Here is a 10,212-nt window from a genome sequence, read left to right on the forward strand (position 1 = left end):
GGATTCCCGGTTCTTGCAGGGAGCCCGGGGCTGAGGGGATCTCCGGTTCCTGCAGGGAGCCGGGGGCTGAGGGGGACACAGGGCTGAGGGGATCCCCGGGGGCTGAGGGGATCTCGGGGGCTGAGTGGGACATGGGGCTTGAGGGGATCCCCGGGGGCTGAGGGGAGCCTGGAGTTGAGGGGGGCGCGGGGCTCAGGGGAGCCGGGGGCTGAGGGGATCCCCAGTGCCTGCAGGGAGCCCGGTGCTGAGGGGAGCCAGGGGCTGAGGGGATCTCCGGGGACTGAGGGGAGCCGTGCTGAGCCCAGGGCCAAGGGGAAGCTGGGGGGGGCCAGGCAGACCCCAAAGCTAAGGGGTGCAGGCCAAGGCTAACCTTTCTCAGCTCTTCCTCCGGGCGAGGGGGGTCGAGCAGGGCGCGCAACGCCTTCCCGTGTTTTAAACACAAGCTTCATTTCTGGAGAGATTCAGGCTCCTCACCGCTGCGTCTGGGGCTTTCTTCCCATCGACATCTAACGGGGGGAGCCCAAGTGCTCCTGGGATTTTGGGAGAGCATCTGCACTGCCGCCCTGGGCGCTGGGTACCTGCACCGTGCGAGCCTGGTCTGGAAAGGGACAAGGGTAATAGCAAGGTACCTTACTAACAGACTCATGAAACCCAGCATATCCACACACACACACACATACATATATGCGTGTGTGTATATATATATATGATGCGTGTACAGCTTCAAAAATGAATAGTTACGGACATTAAATAACCAGCAACTTAAATATCACAAACCTTAACAAATCCGTTTTCCCTCGCTCCGCTCCAGCAGGTTCTTGGCTCCGTAGGGCGAAGCACAGCGTTCAGGAACCCAAGCGGCAGCGAACGTGGAGCAGCATATACACAGGTACCTCGGATTCTAAGTCCCAGTTTTGAGCGGGCTGTCCCAAACAGGTAGTGCCACGCACCGCCGCAGCAGCACACGGCCGTGCTCGCGTGGCTCTGTGGGATACGGCTGAGCTCGAGCGCCTGCTTGTTCAGCACTTGCCGGAGCAGAGTTTTGATCTCTGGAAGGGAAAATGAGCTAAAACAGTGCTAAAATGTGTGTATTAAGTCAAACATTAAAAAAAAAAGATTACTATTGATGCTTTTTCTTTTTTTAAATTTATGAAAGCGTTGGTGTGTTTTTTTAAATAAAGATGGTTTCATTAAGAGCTCCTCCTGCATGATGACTGTTGAAATAAACATGTTCATAGTGGCTATTATATTCATTAGATCCTCAAACAAAGGACATTTATATAGGTATGCAATAGTTAGCCAGCTTGCACATTGGACTAGGACATTAGAGAGACCATTTCAAGTCTTGAGGAATAAACGGCAAGGAATTTTTTCAATATCTTTGAAATGTATTTATTAAAAAATAACAACCCTAAAAGATTCTATTTTAACGTGCCTCAGGACAGGAAAGAAAACAAATGAGGCAATCTGCACTGCAACAGAAAAATATTAAACCTATAAATCTGAGGTAGCAGTACATTAACCAGTGACTCATTGCCAGCGATGCTTTGTGCGGATCCATTGCACGTTGCCATATGATTTCTGCGTGTTTGACACCCATTAGTTCAAGCCCACAACAAATTGTGGGTTTTCTTAACTGTTTTCCTCTCCTCCCCATGCACTCGCACGCACAGTCGCCCCATTCCCTTTCTTCCACAGGTTTGACTGCACTCAAGCAGGCACCAGGCGCTCACTAACACACCCTGCGAGTCAACCGTCAGCGGCATCCCCGGGCGGTATCTCAAGGCAGAGGTGCCGGTGGACACGTCGTGGCAGCGGCCTGAGCTATGAGAGGGAGCAGCCAAAGCACCCTGACTCACAGGGCTGTGAGGAGCCAAGGAGAGCACCAAGGGGTGGGCTGCTGCCCAGCAGATGCTGTCGTAGCTGGAGGAATTCCTGGAGAATCAGGGACCTGTTTTCCCCAGCAAATAAACCTGCAGGATCCCATAATGCAGATATTATTTTCATCTTCTCTGAGCACATGCATATAGATGAACACACGCTGCGTGACTAGGCAGTCACGATATTAATTAGCAGCAACTGAGAAGGTAGGAGAAAATGAGATCCTGGGAGAGCCTTTGTTCTGGTACCGTTTTAGAAAATGGAAAATCTGGTGTCTGAAAGAGAGAGACAGAAAGTAACCTAGATTTGATGCAAAAGCAGGTTTGTTGGCTGGGGACAGGACAGCGGGTGCTGGTGAGAAGCCGCAGGAGCGTGCGCACTGACGGCAGCGCTCCGAGCAGGCTCTGCGGGCTGTCGGCAGCCCCGGATTAGGGACAACCCTTCGGTGCTCCTTCCCGTAGGTCTGGGGGCGATTCCGGAGGAGCCCCTTTCTCCCTGCAGCTGCTAGTGCTGGGGGAGAGCTGCCTGAAAACGGCCTCGGCACGGGTGAGGGCACGGCTGAACCCATGCTGGCGCACAGGGGCCGAGCTCTTGCCTCTGCTGGCAGCGCCCGTGGGACTCCACGAGCGCGGTTGCAGGCAGCACCGCCGTACAGCCCTGCCCTGCGCACAGCCAAACGTGGGTTAAAGCCCTTCCTGAGGGCCGCCTCTGCACACCTGTGTGCGCAGCTTCTGCACAAGGCGAAAACCATCCACACATCAGCCGCTGGAGTGGGTATTTCTTACTTAGTGACTTTATTTTAAGGTGGGAAAGCTGGGGCGAGGGCTGGAGAATGACTCCCTTGCTACCATGCACTGCCTGTCGTGTCTATCCCAGACCAATTGTATTAACTTCCTTTTAGTGTTAGATGATGAAGCCCTAAGCAGATACTTGGGCTTTTGTGAGCCCAGTTCCAACCCATTTCAGCCTGGTGGGTGGCATGTGCTCCAAATGCCAGGAACCGCTGCCATGCAACCCTGCGTGAAGAGCCCGGCGCCAGCCTCGGCAGTCCCTGTGGCTGGGACGGGACGGTTTCAAGGCAAGCCGCTCCTCTCGGGCAGGAGCTGTCTGCCGTGAGGACCAGGCTTGCTGTGGCTGGGCCACAAACAAAGTACTGAGCCATGGTCAGGGATGGCTAGGAGTCAGACACACCTCCCCAGACACCAGCACTGTGTTTCACAGAAGTTCTTCCCTCTAAATAATAGTTTGCTGTTTGGTTGTAGTTTAGTTTTTCTCCAAAACCAGCCAGTGCCCTTTGCACCCCGTAGCTGGCAGCTGAAGCCATCTCCAAGCCCACGGCAGCACCACGAGGAGGAGAGTGCATCGGCACTGCATACACCATGCAATTTTAATGCCCTTTCAGTTTCCAAGGATACAAAAAACAATCAATCAGACACAATCCCTTGCTGCGGGGCTGGCTGCACAGGAGCTGCCCGAGATGGCCCGTGCCTGCGCCCCAGCCTGGGAAGGTGCAGCGATCGCAACACATTGGTGAACCAGAGCATCCGAACCCACAGGCTGATGTCCCCGGCACTCGCAGGTTTTCTATCCCAGCCCCACTCCCAATGGAGCTGCTCATCACCACAGAGATAAACTGCACTCGTTACTTACTGAGAGCAGTGACGGGCCACACACCAGGCTGATGGGATTGCTGAGAACGGGGCTGGCTAACCACACATAGCAAACAATTTATTAGCTAGTTCCAAAAAACATCCCTGTTAAATTAGGCCTGTCCAGGAGATGTGACACGGAGACAGATTACACTGTTGACAGGGACGTGATTGCACCCATGACCTGCTAGCTGATGCGTGCTGCTGTAAAACCCAGGACAGAGGGAAGGTATTAAGCGAATTAATGTTTATTATTTATATGATGCCCACAGTTGCTCAGGGTGGTGCAGACAAGCGTAAAGCCAAGGGCACCACAGGGTGCTCAGGAACTGACAGCCCAGCTGACAGCAGGCACTGGGAGCATAATTTAGGACTTTGTGACGAAGTGACAGCCTTAGAGCCTCCAAGAGCAGTAGCAGGAGGGAAGCACAGGCAGGGCTGAATGCCAGGAGGCACACGGTGAAGCTTCTGTCCCACCTTGGCTTTTGGCTGGGCTAAAGTGCTTTCTTGTAGTGGTGGACTTGTGTGGCAGACTGGCAGCCTCTGTCCCCAGGAAACCTGTCTAACCTCCCTCCCCAGCCGCCAACCTGTCAGCAAAATGCTTCTAGTGAGCAACGGAGCACTGTGCACCAGGGCAGCTCCAAGCGTGCTGGTTGGGGTTCCAGGGGTGGCATCCTGCAGAGGTACCACTGGAACCCCAGTGTCACACTGGGATCAAATCAAAAGCAGTAGAGCAGACACAGGCTTGATAAATATAGTCATGGTTGAGTGATGCTGGCTGTCCCATTAATGGTCCCCCCATTAATATAGGAACACATCACCTAAATGTCTCTCCTACACGAGGTGTCCAGGCTCCTTCTGTAGCCAACAGAGAGAGGCAGGAACACCTCGGACCTATTTATCCCACTCAGCTTGGTGGGATGAACCATCCTCCACCACCACTGCTCTCTCCCTTGGCCGCAGAGGAATAAAGGGCCCAGCACAGAGCAGCTGCCCAACCTCAGACAGCTTGAATTGCCCCATCCCCTGAGCAGGAGGCTCTGCCTCCTCCCAAGGAGCTTAACAACACCCCAGAGACAGGGCTGCAAAGCCAGCCAGGATCCGTGCCGGTGGGAGAATGAGAGAGAGACACAGATGCAGAGAAACTTCAGAAATAACCAGAGAGGCTTTTTGAGTCAATAACAGTGCTCCAGGGCAGTGTTAGCATTTGCTTTGCAACCTGAACAGACAGGGGAGATTAAACTCCCGTACAGTGTGATCCACACGGGTGGACGTGCACAGAGGATAAGCTTGTCCCTGCATCCCCGCAAGTGGCAGGGCCACCCTCTGGTGCCACACAGCACCCACAGGACACAGCCTCCAGCCCCGACGGCCTGCACACGCCAAGCAAGTCAGCTGGGTTCTTGAAGAGATGTAAAACATTTGCAAACTGTTTCCCTGTGACAATAAATTAAACGTCAGCTCATTACCATGGGATGGCTTAGTCCAGATGCAGCTCCCGGTGTCTTATTTCAGATTACGATCACATTAAAATGGTCATGGGTTGGCTGATCGAAAAAGGGGGGCTCCCATCAAGAGATCATTATATCTGCCTGAGTCTGCCTGAATCCAAGAACAGATCCTCCACTGGGAATATCATGTCCTTGTAGCTGTTCAAGTCTTCCCAGGAAGGGAACAGGATCTGCTTAGAGCAAATAAAAGCCATTACCATCAGGATAAATTAGTAATGGTGAGTGGGAGAGAGAGGAGGAGAGGAAAAGAGGGTATTGTGATTTTTCTTCCTACAGACCGGGTGTCTGAGCCACTTACATTGCCAGAAAACAGCTCCCTAGCTTCCCCTCCTGAGTCCAGAGCTCCGACTGCTTGCTTACAGCTCAAGAGCTACTGTGGATTGTTAATAACTAGCAGAATGGCATTACGGGTTGTTAGATGCATGAAAACTGATTTCTCTTCCCACTGGTACACTCGAGTTTAGCAGCAGCACAGGCAGGGCAGAGTGAGAAAAAGCAAAATATACTTGCGTTTGCTCTGTTCAACACCGCTGAACACATGCCTTTTTATCAGAAGCTGTAACGCCTGTTGATGACTAATTGTGGGGGTCTTTAAGGTGCTGCAGGGGGTAGGACTGTGGCTCTGTGGTGCTGAATATTTTCCATTTTGAAAAATACAGGATGCCAAGTAATTTGCTAAACCCTGACTACAGTCCTGGAAAAAAAAGCAAAACTGACCAGCAGAAATGCCTTCACACTCAGGACTCCTTCCTTTCCTCCTAAAACGATCTATTAAAGGAGGGCTGGTTTAGGTCATTTGGGTCTACAATGGTGGCTGGACTGTCGCAGCCCAGAGACAAGTCCAGCCATAATGTGATTTTACAGCATTTTAAAAAGCAAGTGTCTGCCTGCTTAAGTGAGCACCTATTTCAGGTCGCTTGCAGGGAAATGACTGTACCACCACTGGCCCCTCTCCAGCAGGAATGCTAACTGGAGCCCTCTGGCACGGACCTGGTTCGACCAGCAAACCTGGCAAGCTCAGACCCTGCTCCTGTTTGTGTTTTTCCACTCCTCCTAGGATGCTGCTGCCTGCTGACGTCTTCACCCAACTTTGTTCAGATTTTACTATCTGACACGAGGCATTTCAGCTGAGTGAATGGGAAATTAATGCAAAACCCAAAGGAGCTTGGTCTAGGGCTGCTGAACTCCTGTAGGGCCCCTGGAGGAGACATTTCCAGCTCTCCACCATGCCCATCCCTCTCTCAGAAGAAAGAGATCTCATACAAGCCATTAATAATAATTTCTCCACGGGCCTCCTGGAGGCTGATGCTCAGTTTTGTGCTGCTGTGAGCTGACCCAGCACCCTCCAACCAACCAATGCATTCTGAAGGGTGGGAGAAGCTGGCTAATGTCCCAAAAGTGGGAACGGCCACCCTGGAGTTGGCCGCTCTTGCTCAAACCTCATTGCTACAAGTCAGCCATGTCCTGCTCACGACAGGCCAGGAGCTGGTACTGCAGCACCAAAACACACTCAGAGTCCTCCTGTGACCCCACAAACTTCACCCTGACCCTCACTGGGAGAGCCGCTCCTCGTGGCAGAGCCACCAGTACAAGGAGCCTCCCAAAAAGTGCAGCCCCTGGGGAAAAAAGTGGCTGCTCCTGGCCAACCCCATCAGAAGGGACTTCTGTCTCAAGAACTTTCCGCTGGTCAGTAGGACCTTGCGCAGTAGCAATGCTGCCGAGAGCAGCACAGCGCCGGTAACACATACCTTACAGCGTCTTTGCAAACGTGCTTTTGCATGGTGCTTTACAGTGAGCTTCCCAATGTCTTCTGACAACCTTTGCGACAGCGCACAGAGGGACATCGCCTCCCGGGCATCTGGTTTAATAGTAACAGCAGCCGACCAGGACACCTGAGGGGTGGAATGTAGGCAGGTGGAAAAGAAAAAGGATTAAGCCATGAAAGATATTGAAGTACAGACCAGCCAGCTAAAACAACCAACCAAACCTGGTGCTGAATATGCTCACTCTTCGTTATCAGGAACTGAAGTGTATTTGTTTATTTATTCAGTTTTTGATACACCAGTCTACTCAATACATTTTTTGACTTAATTTAACAAGCCTGTAAAAATACAGCACTTCTTATTTCAATAGATAATGTTATTACATGGGTTTATTTAGCCAGCGTAATTTTCTCCCCAAATCTCCATAGTACTTCAAATTTTTTTTCCTGTCTTGGTGAAGGATAAAGCTCAGCAAATATTTAGTAACGGATAATTAATTCAACCACTTCTTTCCCATCTCCTCTGACACACTAATTCACTGAATGTTGTTTAACACTTCTTTCTTTCTTTCTCTTCTTTAGTTAGCTTCTAAACTATTTTTAATAGTTTCTGATATCTGTAATATGAACTGTTTTGAATGGACATAGGCCACAGATTATATTTGCCCGATGGGGCAGAAATACTTTCTAGATTCTTGGTTTCTCTCGGGTTTCTTTGCTTGTAAGGTTCCTGAGAAAAAGTTATACAAGTAAGGCATAAACTCAAAGGAAGCACATTCACTCTCAAATGCAGAGCACGCATGGAAAGCAGCTGCCCAGCCCTACTGTAGATACTGAGGTTTGTATTTTGTATTAAGAAGGTAGTGCCTAAAGGTCCCAGCCTGCAACCCAGCTTTCATAGGCCTGCTCGCTCCCTGGGGTCACTTCTGTATCCAGCAAGAGCTCAGCGACCGCAGCCAGCTCCCGCTGCACCACTGGTACCTGCATGCTCGTATTCAGGGAGATGAGAGACTTGAAACACATCTACTATATGCATGAAGTCTTACCTTCTTATGGAACTTTGCTTAACCCATTGTACAATGAACTAGTAAATACAGTCAGAAAACTTTCCATCTGTTTTTTTCTTTTTTTTTACCAGTTGCTACCCAACTCATGTTATCATCAGCCCGTGCCGATGGGCAGACATGTAGCAATCACAGACAACGAATGTCAACATCATAAGCCATATACAAACAGGCCGTTAACCTTATACTCACAAGCTCCTCCACTCCTCCATATGACACTGACAATAAAAGTGCCTTAAGCCTTTTTCTGATAAAGTGCTTTCTGTGCAGTAAGTGAAACAGGTACGGCACGGAAAATTTTACTACCTCAGACATAGCTGTGTTACAAATGTGCGTGTGGTTTGGCAGTGTAACCTTTTATTCTGATAAACTATTAAATGCCAAAGAAAGCTTTTTAAGTTAATCAGGGCTTAATTTAAATAAACAAGCCACCAAAAGATTAACAAAGAACCTCAATGGAATCTGAATACAAAAAATCATCTGTTGACAAAGTCATGGGCCAAGTTCATAAAAGCGACTGCACTGGGATGAAACTGGCCCACTGACACCCTTTTTCTCCCCTTATTGGCACCACCGATGAAAAAGATGTTAATTTTCTGAAACACCAACTGTCGTGGTTTAACCCCAGCCAGCAACCCAGCCCCACACAGCCGCTCGCTCCCTCCCTCACAGTGGAATGGAGGAGAGAATTGGAAAAGCAAAAGTGAGAAAACCCATGGGCTGAGATAAAGACAGTTTAACAGGTAAAGCAAAAGCCATGCACGCAGGTAAAGCAAAATGAGGAATTCATTCACTGCTTCCCATGGGCAGGCAGGTATTCAGCCATCTCCAGGAGAGCAGGGCTCCAGCACATGTTAACAGTTACTTGGGAAGACAAACACCATCACTTCGAACATCCCCCCCTTCCTTCTTCTTCCCCCAGCTATATATATTGCTGAGCATGACATCGTATGGTCTGGAATATTCCTTGGGTCAGTCGGGGTCAGCTGTCCCGGCTGTGTCCCCCCCCCAACTTCTTGTGCCCCCCCAGCCTCCTCGCTGGTGGAACAGGGTGATAAGCAGAAAAGGGCTTGACTGTGTGTAAGCACTGCTCAGTAGTAACTACACCGTCCCTGTGTTATCAGCACTGTTTTCAGCACAAATCCAAAACACAGCCCCATACCAGCTACTGTGAAGAAAATTGACTCTATCCCAGCCAAAACCAGCACACCAACACAACTATTGTCAGCTCCACTGATGCAAACAGCAGTTTTGGCAACATCGTCACAACCGCATGTACTAACGCTGCATGTGAGGAGGAGGAAGAGGAGGAGGAGGCGGGATGACTCCATTTTTGTGATGGAGTCAGCTGAACCCTCCAGGAAGAGCCCCGGACCTGCCCGAGCTGAAGCCCCCGGCGTTACCGACCGTGTTCGCAGCCACAGCAGAAATTCCCGCCCCGGGAGCACCCTGCGGGATAGGGAAGCGCTCGGGGCGAGAGCAGCAGTCCTGCGGGGAACTTCACTGCAACAAGCCACCGCTCCGATGAGCAGGGCTCCTCGTAGTAGGTAGGTTATGTGTATGCATACATATTCACATGTTCGGCACCTAAACAGGGAAAGATAATAATTTAAAAACTCTCATCTTAGGCCCAATATCGTTATTTTATCCCACAAAGGCAATAAATGACCAAACCTTGGTGAACAAAACATGCCAGGCTGGAGCCCATACAAAATATCTTTGGGCCAACATGCTATATATATCAGGTTCTTCATTAGATAGTCGTTATTTAATTCTGTTGCTCTACAGACTCTCTCTTAGTGCTTTCAGTACTATGACTGGTATATTTTCAACTATTATCTTTTTCCAGTTGCAAAGCCATCTTCTTCCTTTTTTTTTTCCCCATGAAAGCTGCTGATTGTCTCCTAAATGCCTTAATTTCATGAAAAAGTCTTGTTATTTTAAGTGTACATTTTTCCATTCATTTATTTACAACCATCTTTGCTAAGCTGAAAATTTAAGCTTGAGTTCAATAAAATCGATACATTAAAGAAGAATATAAAAATATTCACAGAGCCAGAATCTAGGGTAGGATAGCTACAAAAAACATTTCTCCACAACGTTTCACTTGCCCGTGGGCAAAAATAGTTCATTTTGACATGACAAAATTTAACACCTCTTTTGCTTGCTTTTTCGTTACTCAGACCATGCTAAAAATAGGTACAAAGAGACCAGTTGATGACTAAAGAAAAACATTCTATTTAATCACAACATGTACATCCAAAATAGAAATTACAAAGCTGCATTTCAAAACGCATTCACAACGCCACTCTGCCACGGTCAATGCGCCAGACGCAAAGTTCTTG

This window comes from Haliaeetus leucocephalus, unplaced genomic scaffold (assembly GCF_000737465.1).
Source record: "Haliaeetus leucocephalus isolate CR32 unplaced genomic scaffold, Haliaeetus_leucocephalus-4.0 Scaffold262, whole genome shotgun sequence".
NCBI classification, from domain to species: Eukaryota; Metazoa; Chordata; class Aves; order Accipitriformes; family Accipitridae; genus Haliaeetus; species Haliaeetus leucocephalus.